The sequence below is a fragment of the Dermacentor silvarum genome, chromosome 1 (assembly GCF_013339745.2).
Source record: "Dermacentor silvarum isolate Dsil-2018 chromosome 1, BIME_Dsil_1.4, whole genome shotgun sequence".
Lineage (NCBI taxonomy): Eukaryota > Metazoa > Arthropoda > Arachnida > Ixodida > Ixodidae > Dermacentor > Dermacentor silvarum.
Genome location: NC_051154.1, coordinates 182,851,630 through 182,863,023, shown reverse-complemented (window position 1 = coordinate 182,863,023; position 11,394 = coordinate 182,851,630).

Here is an 11,394-nt window from a genome sequence, read left to right as displayed (position 1 = left end):
GCGGCTTGATGGGCATTATCGTCCCACGCGCTCAATATTCGGGTTAGTTGTAGGTCACCTAATCAAACGCGAATGGGAAGGAGAGCACGCGTCTTCTCCTCTAACCCTGCCGTAGCTGTGAATGAATGTGCGCGGCTGACGCTTATGCGTGCCATGTCTAATTGTTCGTAATCATTGGTGCACGGGTGCAATGATAAAGGGCGACCAGGGATGGCTGCTATAACTTCATGCGCGCTGTCTTCCTTGCCGGGCTGTCTTTCCGCGTCCCTAGTGTTGCAGAGTTAACGGACAGAGGTCATTGCAGATCACTGACAGAGGCCGTCTGTAGTGGACATAAAAATAGGCAGATAAAGATGATGAATCTAATTTTTGGAGTTGCGGTGAATCGCGCGGCTGTACAAACCGTTCACCTCCACTGCCGGCGTTCTTCATAATGCTTGCGTTGTGAAAGCGAGTGCTCGAGGTCATCTAGTGAGGTATTTACAGGTTTACATGGTCCGTGCATTACACTATGCTTATTATTTTAATTTTAGGTGAATGTTTACTACAATTTATATGGCCACTATACATATACAACATATAGACTTGTGTAAGGACCGCACTTTCCTGTCGCGATTTTGGCGAGCCTTTCATGGGACTGGGCCATTTGACCTCATTTTTCCAACTACGAGTATGAAATCCGCCGTAAACCTCCGCGATCGCCTCCTCTCGACATCCAGTAGCGACGCGCGAAAGTACGCTGCACGAAACAATTCGCCGTTGAGCCCGATTAGAATCAGCGCACGGAACGCGATTGCTTCTCGGTTGGATGTCTTTCTTTTTTAATATTGGCTGTCAAGTTGTGGGTGCGGCACCTTACACGGGTGTGATCCTTACACGGATTTACACGGTAAGAATCTTCCTTCGTGTAATTGTCTTCTACTTCGCTATCACTAATACTGCTTCGCCTTCCCGGCCAAACTGCACTTTTTTTAGTACTTTTAGCCCGAGTATAAACGCTGCTGCGCATGACTTCTAGACTTCTATTTATTCGGATTTCGAGTGAATCCGGCTTGGCATCATTTCGGTTACTTAGTGAATTCTATATACAAGGTGTTTCAGCGAACACTTCCCAAAATTTTTAAAGGTGGCCTGTGGCAGATAGCACAATTCTAGTTCATGAGCTCGTCTACTCGAAAAGGCGGACATTGCACAGAAAATTTAAATGTATAATCGACTAATTAACAAAATTAACTAATTAAGTTTTAGCTAATTTGCCTATGGCACATGTTGCAATTTACAAATTCTAGCCATGGAGTGCGGATCCACTTGGAACTAATTCTCAGGCTGACACCAGTGTCGAGATATTAATTCTCTAACTTTGCGGAGAAATGCATTGGCGTGCCAGCCACTTTCTCAACAAAACGTCATTTTATGCATCGAAGCACAAAAGTATGAATAGAACAAAATATGAGGTTTTACGTGCCAAAACAACGATCTGATTATGAGGCATGCTGTAGTGGAGGACTCTGGAATAATTTAGACCACTGGGGTTCTTTAACGTGCACCTAAATCTAAGTATACGGGTGTCCTAGCATTTCAACCCCATCGAAATGCAGCCGTTGTGGTCGAGATTTGATCCCGCGACCTCATGCTTAGCAGTCCAACACCATAGCCACTAAGCAACCACGGCGGGTAAGCACAAAAGTAACTGGAACGCCAATGCATATTTCGCCGCTATGTTCGGGAATTAATATCTCGAAACTGGTGCCATCCTGAGAATTAGTTTCTAGTGCATCCGCCTTGCGAATTTCACGGCTAGAATTTGTAGATTGCAACACGGGCCCTAAGTTAATATGTTAAAAAGCTAATTGGTGAATTTTTTAATTAGTCGATTATGCATTTTGTGCAAGTAATATGTCCACCGCTTCGAGTAGACCAGCTCATGAACTAGAATTGTGCTATTTGCCACAGGCAACCTTTAAAATTTTTGTGAAAGTGTTGCTGAAACACCCCGTATTTATGGCCGCTGCATGCAAGAGGCGATGTTTCCATCCCTAACGCGTAAATGGTGTAAATAATTAGAAGAGTTTTTATTTTCTTTTTTTTTGTCGCCAGTCGTTAGCATTGCCTACTGGAAAGCGAATCAATATTGAGACACATATCACTCACGTGCTTTTCACACGCCGTTGATAGAAGACTGTGCGGAATAGGTCACTGAATTAAGTCTCCAAGTTTTTTTCAGGGTCAAAAAAGCACGCAAAGTAATTTGAAGTGAGGTGAACATATTCATTCTCTAGGTATAGGCTATCCGCCGCTGGTGCTTCTAATGCGCTTGTCCTCCTATGTCAGGATTTGCCGAAATAAAGCGAAATTATAAATTAAAAGCCGTGCACGTCAGCGCCAACAATGGTGCAGTAAGCTTTTAGCCGCAACAAAAGTGAAAATTTAGAGGCAACGCAAGAGACTCCTCAAATTATGTTGGTAACAGAACTCCGGTAATGATACTTTAGGAGCGGGGGGGGGGGGGGGGGGGGCTCAGTCTCCCTGGGAGAACTCGGGAGGGGGCTCGAGCCTCGGAGCCCCCCCGTAGTCGGCGCCTATGCACGTTACCAACCGCGCAGCCAATTGCGCGCCAGACGTTCCCTCTCCCCTTGCTCCCTCACACTTGGCGCGTGCGCACTCCCCGCAGGCTGTACTACGTCACACCCAAGCTGCGAAAGAACCAGACGTTCCCTTTTTTCTTGCTCCCTCACATTTGGCGCGTGTGCCCTTCACGCCGACGCTGTGAGGATGTATGTACAGAGCGGTCCACTGTTAAAGAGAACACCGGAGCGCGCAACCTCTGCTCGGCGCCACCGCCGGCAGGCGGCTGCCACAAGTTTCGCGCAGGTGCAGTGAGCGCTAAAAAAATTATGAGGTTTTACGTGCCAAAACCACGTTCTGATTATGAGGCACGCTGTAATGGGGCCTCCGGAAATTTGGACCACCTGGGGTTCTTTAACGTGCACCTAAATCTAAGTACACGGGTGTTTTCGCAGTGAGCGCTATATGCGATGCTCTTTCGTCGATCACGCCTTTTTAATGTTGGTCGGGGACTGCATGGTCACACACTGGACAGCCAGCCGTTGCAAAGCTGAAAGAAAATTAGACGAGGCAAAATATTAACTCGCAGATATTTTTGCCATTTCAGCTTACAAGACCAACATGATAATTTTGTTTTAGGGACGTCTCTTTGTGGTACAGCCCCGGCCGTGGTACAGCTATATTAAAGAATATTTCTCCGTGTGTAGTGTCCATCTCATTTGTACTAATGCATATTCGAATCGGTGCAGTGCGTATGCTGAACAAAGAATCCACAGACGCCTTTAAAAAACAGATTACTTTATAAAGAGCTATTACTCAAGCTATCGTTGAATCATTGGAATCCGCATTTTGCATGTCCCGAGTGCGCATGCGCTGTACCCTAGCGGCGAGCGCCGAAAACGTTTTGTACGGCGTCAGTGGTTCGTGCAGCGCACACGTATACAGCGTAGTCGTCGAGGACGCGAACTCTTTATTGTCGGCGCTGTGCCGGTCGACGACGTGGTATTTGCGCTGTGTTTCGGTAGAAACTTCAGTTGGTTACAGCGATATCCGGTTAACGTCCGTTACATCACAATATATGCCGACACGACACCGAAGTCAGTCAGAAGTCGACCTCACGCCGGCGCCAACGCTCGGCCGGCTGTAGTTGTTATATACTGTGCCAGTGGGAGACCTATATTGTCATACAAGTATGACGAATAACCGACCGACGACGGCGAGTGATCGTAGTGTGATAAGTTTCGTGCCGACGACGCCGACAAAACCAGTGTGCTAATCGCCGTGCGAGCGGCCGCCGAGTGAGAACATCGCACCGACAACGTGAATATCGCCGCAAATGCGCTCGTGTATGTATTTATTGACGCTCAAATTGAGTCGAAACGTGCTTCCGACGCTGATATGTACGATTTCCAGCTCTTTACAGCCTTCCACATCAAGTTTGAGGCGGTGTCGACCTCGTTCAGACAGCTTCATTAGGCCTAACACAGCCTACGAGCTCGTCCGCTACCAGCGGACCTGAAATATAGGATAAGCAATTAAGTACGACGAATGAAACTGCTTATGTAGTTCGGTACTGACCTTACCGACTTGAAGTGAACGATTCTTAGCATAGTACGGTGCACACATAAAGAGTGGGAAGCGGTGACACGGCGCAGTGCGAATACCGCGGTACAGGCACCGTTCTTGAACGAAGGCTGTCGGTCGCAGTCGCCGGCGCTTCCATGAACGAAGTGCAACTATACGGAGAGTTTTTATGCTACCAGATTTAGTGGCTACCGAAAACACAGTTTGCCTCTTATGCTAAACAGGCAACAAGTGATGACCCTTTCGATGCTGCATTGTAAGCAACAACACCGCTCGTTGCCACGCGAGTACGGCGGGCATCGGTATTTTCGCGTGCCAGTGCGGCCAGGTGGTTGTCGCCGTTTTCGATGTGCCCGGGACGTTCATGCCTTCTCATCTCAGTGTGATTGTTTCTGATATGTGCACGAGAAGTGTTCATATATGCTTTGAACATATCCTCATTATTTCGTGTGAGCGGTGCACGGTTTCTATTGTACTTGAAGCGAACAGCGAGCGGTGGCCGTACGTGTGCCGGTGTAAACAAATGCGCCGTTCATGCGTTGCATAAATACTCTGGGCGCAGTGCTGCCCCTTCAAAGAGCTATGGCCACTGCGGTCAAGACTCAGCTTTAAAAGCAGTTTTGATCATCCTGTTTTGATCATCGTCCTTTCACGAAGTGACGTACTTGTCGCGAACAGAGTTGCATTAAGGTACATGCTTTGAGAACGGTTGCGAGCGGGTGACTGCACGTTTTCTTTGCGAGTGCTCCATCGCCGCTTCTTAAAATTCACTCACTTTAAAGCTTACGCGAATTAGCATGTATGTACGTCTCAAAGACCTTTGATGCTGTCATTTGGCGACGAACGCACCCTGTAACTCGATTTTGGTAGAGTACGCACGTTTTTCATCGATGCCTTTGTATCGCTTATCAACCGCGTTACCGCCAACGACAAACACGAACGAAAGAGGCAAACAAAGCTGTTCGCTGTAAAGAGGGCTATTAAGTAACCACAAACGATAAAGAGTTGCTTTCCTAAGATGACTTTTTACACTCGACCCTTTAATTTTATCAAAAGGACTGCGCAGAATCTTTAAGAAAAAAAAGTTCCGGAATCAAGTTTCGGAATGACGTTCTCGCACGCAGCCTCGCGTGCCCGCGAATCTTCGTTCAGTGCAGGTGTGACAGTAGCAAATGCATGTAACCTCCGCTGAGCGGAATCCACCCCAGCTTAAACTTGATGTGGGCGGCTGGCGAGTGCTCACGTTCGTGCATTTCAACTTCCGAAGCATGTTTGGACTCATATTCGGTACGAATAAATATGAATAACAGGAATACAAGCGTAGGCGCTGTGTCAATCGCGTTATGGTGCGATGTATTCGTTCAGAGGTACATCGCACGGTGACTGGTTTTGTCGGCGTAGCTGCACGAAATCCCGTCATCATATTTCGACGACTTGCGGTTGTAAGTCGCACCAGAGTCATTGCCGGCCTAGGCATCCTGTCCAACAAGCGGCCACTAACACAAAACGAAAATTACAACGACTGCCAAATGCACAAACCCATTTCAGCTCGCTTCTTGCAGCGTGCCTCTGCGTACCGCGGGGCCCCGACGCCGTACATATTGTTTCTCGCGGAGCCCGCTAAGGTGGCGCCACAGCGCAATGCAAAAGGCGGGTTGACGTGCACAGTGAAAATTTTTTGAAGCGGGCAAATCTTTATAAAACGAGAAGGCGAAAAAAAGACCAAAAGACGGCAGTGTGAATGCTGCTGATATTTAGGGCATTTACCTGATTACAAATCTATCCAGTCACCTTCCTTGTAGCTGCTTGCTTCGCAACGATCCGAAGCGCGGCAGCCGACAGTAGCAGACGACGAAAAAGCACCGCCCACAGCGCTCACTGCGCCTGCGCGACACTCGTTGCAGCCGCCGGCCGGCGGTGGCGCCAAGCAGACGCCACGCGTAGGGTGCCTCGATGTCCTCCTCGCCCGCCGCTCCGTACAGGGTGGAGACAACTGCGTCGTCTGCTACGGCGTCCGCCATGTTCTTGCCCGCTGCGAGCGGCGCGTTGTAGGCGCGCGTGTGATGAGCGGTTTGACGGAAGCAATGCGCTGTTTTTGTCGACGACAGCACTTCAAACAGGCACTAACGCGTCATGACAGTAAAGTAGCAATATATTTTATGGCATCCGATTTAACGGAACAGCTAAATAATCTTCGTCACGTTATTTGAAGGGACACTTACGAGAAACCGGAAGTTGAGCTGTATACTGGTGGATTGCAGTCCCGTTACGATTACAGTCGTGTCATTCTTACTGCGAACAGAGCTTTAATAAGCGAGTAAACAGCAAAAAACTGAAGGATCCTACAATACCGAATCAGGGACGACAGAAATTGAGGAAGAGATATTTGGACATCGATTACGAATTTCTCCACTAATAAGACATCGTTTTGCACCGAACAAAAACTGTGCGCATTCCGTAAGACCCCTCTTTTATTCCAGCTGAACTTCCAGTTTCTGTTTAGTGGCGCTTTAATGCTGTCGTCTGGAAATACCCTCGTAAAACGCGTTGCAACCGCTCATCAGCGTGGCGTGTTTTGTTTACGAGCTGTAAATACAGAAATTAGGTTGCGCGGCAATCACTGACTTTGTTTCAGAGTGGGAAATAATGCTTTTAACACAAGCGTTCGTAGAGAAATGCAAAAATTGCTACGTTGCCAGCATTGCTGTTCTTCGGGCAGTTACGCGGTGAACCTGTGTTGCTGTGTTGTTGTTGTGTTGCGGCCGGACAGCAATTTCACAAGTGCACTCCGCTGGCATCTACCCCACATAACAACAGGCTATGCCCTTCCATATCACCCCGTCCAACCACCGTGGGTGATGGTTCAACCTTCGGTATGCGTGAACGTCCCCGGCATACTAAAGAAATCATTAGTTCCCGTTAGCGGACTACAACAACTTGCTCTGGCATACATCTGGTCAGAATACCAGACCTATGTTCATGTTTACACAGACGGGTCCGCGTCACCAAATGCATCGACAGCACCTGTGGTGATACCAGCCCAGCAGATGACTCGAGGCTTCATTCTAGATCACAATTGAACATCAACCGCTGCAGAACTTGTGGCTATTCGGGAAGTGATTCGCCACATCTGCGGGGAAAGACCTCAAGAATGGTGCATTTCACGGACTCAAAACCCGCGCTGCAAATTTTGGGATGCTACCTGCGCCACACCGCATATCAAGTTCTGGCACTACAGATTACCGAGCTACTTTCATGCGCTCAAGAAAAACACCACCGCATAGTGTTCCAATGGATCCCGGGACACTGTGGGCTCAATGATAATGAGATGGCCGATGCTGAAGCAAAGCGCGCCCTCAGCAATGGCCTACGAACTGTAGTGCCGTTCTCTAGACCGGACATCACATGCCTCCTGTCAAAATTAATGAGTGCGACGACACAGCCAGACGCTCGTCACGTCCGCCTTAAAATGCGGGATCCCGATATGCAATTTCCTGTTCTGCGTGGAATTCTACGCCCTCATACATGCTTAATACAGACTGCGATTAGGCGTCGCTTTCACGCGCAAATACTTGCACATCATTGGACGGACAGACTCCCCGGACTGTTCAATGTGTGGTTTTATAGAGACTATAGACCATGTGCTCGTGGTGTGCCCTGAGTATGTGCGCGCAAGACTGACACTGGCAGCTACCTTGAGGCATTTATACAATGGACCACTGTCGGAAGACCTCTTGCTGGGCGCATGGCCATAGACTTGGCAGACGATAGAGACAATGCGTGTTATTTCACGTTTCTTAGGCGACACGGGCCTGGACTCACGATTGTGATAAAATTTATGCAATGTATCCTTTCACCTCGTTCGTCCCATTGTCATCCCCCAATGTGACCCTCTTTCTTTCCCTCTTCCCCTTCCTTTACGTGGAGTAGCAGGCCAGATGTTCCATTTTCCGGCCGATCTCTCTACATTTTCAAATCATTAAACTACTTCTTCTTCTGTGTTGCTTGTCAGCATGTTCTTATGCAGCCCTGGAAATTCGTACTACATAAAAAAATGCCGGTGCTAAAGAAAAGAGGTCAATAAGTGACGAGTAGACACGTGATTTCTGTCATGACTTTTCAGTCGCCATGCAGATTTTTATTATGTCAGCTGTCAGGAGGTGTCAATTGCCACAGGTCTTTCGTAGATCTTAGACCAGGCATTTTGTACCGACGACACCCAGCGCACTCGTCGCAGCGATGTCCTACCACCTGCACCGGGCAGCGTGCGCGGCGGGCATGAACATGGCGGCGGCGGCTAGAACGAACCGGTTCTGGCGGCACCAACGCCGTCAAAGAATGTCTCCACCCTGTACGGAGCGGCGGGCGAGGAGGACATCGAGGCACCCTAGCCACGCGTAAGGTCCCTGTATTTTTCAGACGGACCTTAGCCACGCGTTACGTCCCGCCACGCGTAAAGTACCGCCATCTACTCTTTCCTCCGCCGTCTCCTCTCCTAATGCGCTTGCTTTTTTCTTTATTTTTTTGCTTGCGAAAGCAAGTCGACGGTGGTAAAACCCCTATACAAAAAAGTAGCGACACTCTTCTCCTCCACCGTCCCTCCTCCTCAATTCTCCTCTCTTTCGCGCTCGCTCCTCGACCGTGGCGCCGCCTACACCGCTCGAGCGTAGCAGACGACCTTTCGCAGAGTGAATGCGCGCTTAGCAAGGCGGTGCGTTTGAGCGTTTGCGTTTGCTTTCTAGCTTCGAGTAACTTCGTGTACAGCATAGAATTTCTGTAAGGAGGGTTATATAAATTCAGTGACGGCAGGTTTTCGTTTATTCCTGTTTTGAAAACTTCTTTTAAGTACCTAAACGAGCGCCAACGCCGTACCATGACGACTCCGAATGTATCGCGTGCGCTACAATTAGGTACGTAACATTTGTCAAGCGCGTGTCGCAAGATCTTGTTGCGAATTGGTGTAAATAATAAGTTTGTGATCGAATGTCAACATCTTGGCCTCCAGCAAGCCCTCGGTAATCTAAATAATCCGCACCGTCCATACCATGTGAATTCGCGACGCGTCTCAGATGACGTAAAAAGGCTGATAGAGGACACAAACAATCGCTGCTCTGAACGTTCGATTGGGCATTACAAGCTACAAAGCTGCCTACATGCGTGCTTGCCAATCTTATAAGCACGCGCCAAGGCTCGGGGTGGGCGCTGGTCCTATTATGTTTCTAGTGCCTCATACTCGACAGAATTTTGCGCGGCCGGTCATCCAGTCGGGACTCTGCGTACATAGAAAATGAAATCACTTTTTTAGCATTCGCTCACGAAGCGGGAAGGCGGTAACAGCGCTTCACTTAGTCTCAAACTAGAGCATAGTGAGCTTACGTTCGGTAAATTATTTTTTCAGGTTTGTGACTTGTCACGTTAGCTCGTCCTTTCACGAAGTGACGTACTTGTCGCGAACAGAGTTGAAAGTCGGGCGCGATATGAAGGTGATCGCGCGAGCGTCGACCGGCCAAGCGTACCAGGGCCCTAGCGGCACGTTTAGGAAATATAAAAATCAAGATTTCACGCTCTTCTCTCCTTCGTTAGCTGTTCCATGCTGCGACAATCACTCCCATGGCGAACTCACCGCTCTTTCTCTCTATTTTTACCTTCCCAGTTGTTGCGATCAATCATAACTTGGTGGGCTCTTATCTTTCAGGATGATAACAACGTTGGTGGGAAAGTTCTACTAAAGGCGATCCTTGGCTTCGCTTCATTTATTTGATGTGCGATGTTTTACAAAAAATAGGCATTGCGTCATTTCACTGATTTCTACAACCAATGAAACTTCGTAAAGGGTTTACGCTGAAGAGTATAACTGCTGCGATGCTGATGCGACCCCGAATCTCATTTCGCAAGAAAATGGTCCCCGCCTCCGTCCCCGCCTTTGCTTGAAGCCAGTAAAGAATAAAAAATCACTGAAAAAGCACTTTCCTCGGGCGGGAGTGACCACTGCTTAAGGAACAGCAAAAAGAGTGAGGGAGACATGCCTAGTACTTCCCTCTCCTCAAAACTGAATTCTGGGCCTTGGCGCTGTTCTCGCTCTTGGTCGGCGCTCGCGCGATCACCTTCATATCGCGCCCGACTGTACATGCTTTGAGAACGGTTGCGAGCGGGTGACCGCACGTTTTCTTTGCGAGTGCTCCATCGCCGCTTCTTAAAATTCACTCACTTTAAAGCTCACGCGAATTAGCATGTATGTACGTCTCAAAGACCTTTGATGCTGTCATTTGGCGACGAACGCACCCTGTAACTCGATTTTGGTAGAGTACGCACGGTTTTCATCGATGCCTTTGTATCGCTTATCAACCGCGCTACCGCCAACGACAAACACGAACGAAAGAGGCAAACAAAGCTGTTCGCTGTAAAGAGGGCTATTAAGTAACCACAAACGATAAAGAGTTGCTTTCCTAAGATGACTTTTTACACTCGACCCTTTAATTTTATCAAAAGGACTGCGCAGAATCTTAAAAAAAAAAAAAAAAGTTCCGGAATCAAGTTTCGGAATGACGTTCTCGCACGCAGCCTCGCTGCCCGCGAATGCAAGCCTGTAGGCGTACAAAACGATTAAGCGCGCCGAATACACGTCCAAATACACCAAAGTACACGTACTCGCAACTTGCCTCGCATAGTCGTGTGGAGGGTGTTGGTCTGAAGTTCTTCCTGCCAATTCGATGAATCCACGTCTTTCTTCTTAACCCGTCGCGCTTACCGGACGGTATCGAGAAGAGTCGCTTGCCTTTGCTAGAAGTATTTTGGCATCCAAAGGCGCAGCAAGCCATGGTTATGGAAAATGCCTTGAAGCGACGTCGCACTTCCCACAAAACTTAGTTTAACGCATTCTCAAACTTAAACAACAAGGAAGAGCAACGGTACCAACGTGCGCTCCTCGCCAGTCGGTAGACGCTTATCAAGCGAAAATGGCGACGGAGCGTGATCGTAAACAAACGCAGCCAGCGTCCGGCGGCTCGGCGGTCCACGTGATGTCATTAGGCCAATACCAACGCGGCGTCGATTTCGGACAGGGTGTGCGAGGAGGCGGCGGCATTCTTCAAAGCGTGACGCTACTTTTTTATATAGGGGCTTTAGACGGTGGCGGTCCTAGAAAGTCCACGTTGAAGCTTTCAGGCCGGGCGCGGGCCGCCGCTGCCTCCGGAGACTGCGGCTGCGCAGAGTGACTTGCAACATGGCTCGAGGCGGGGAAAACAA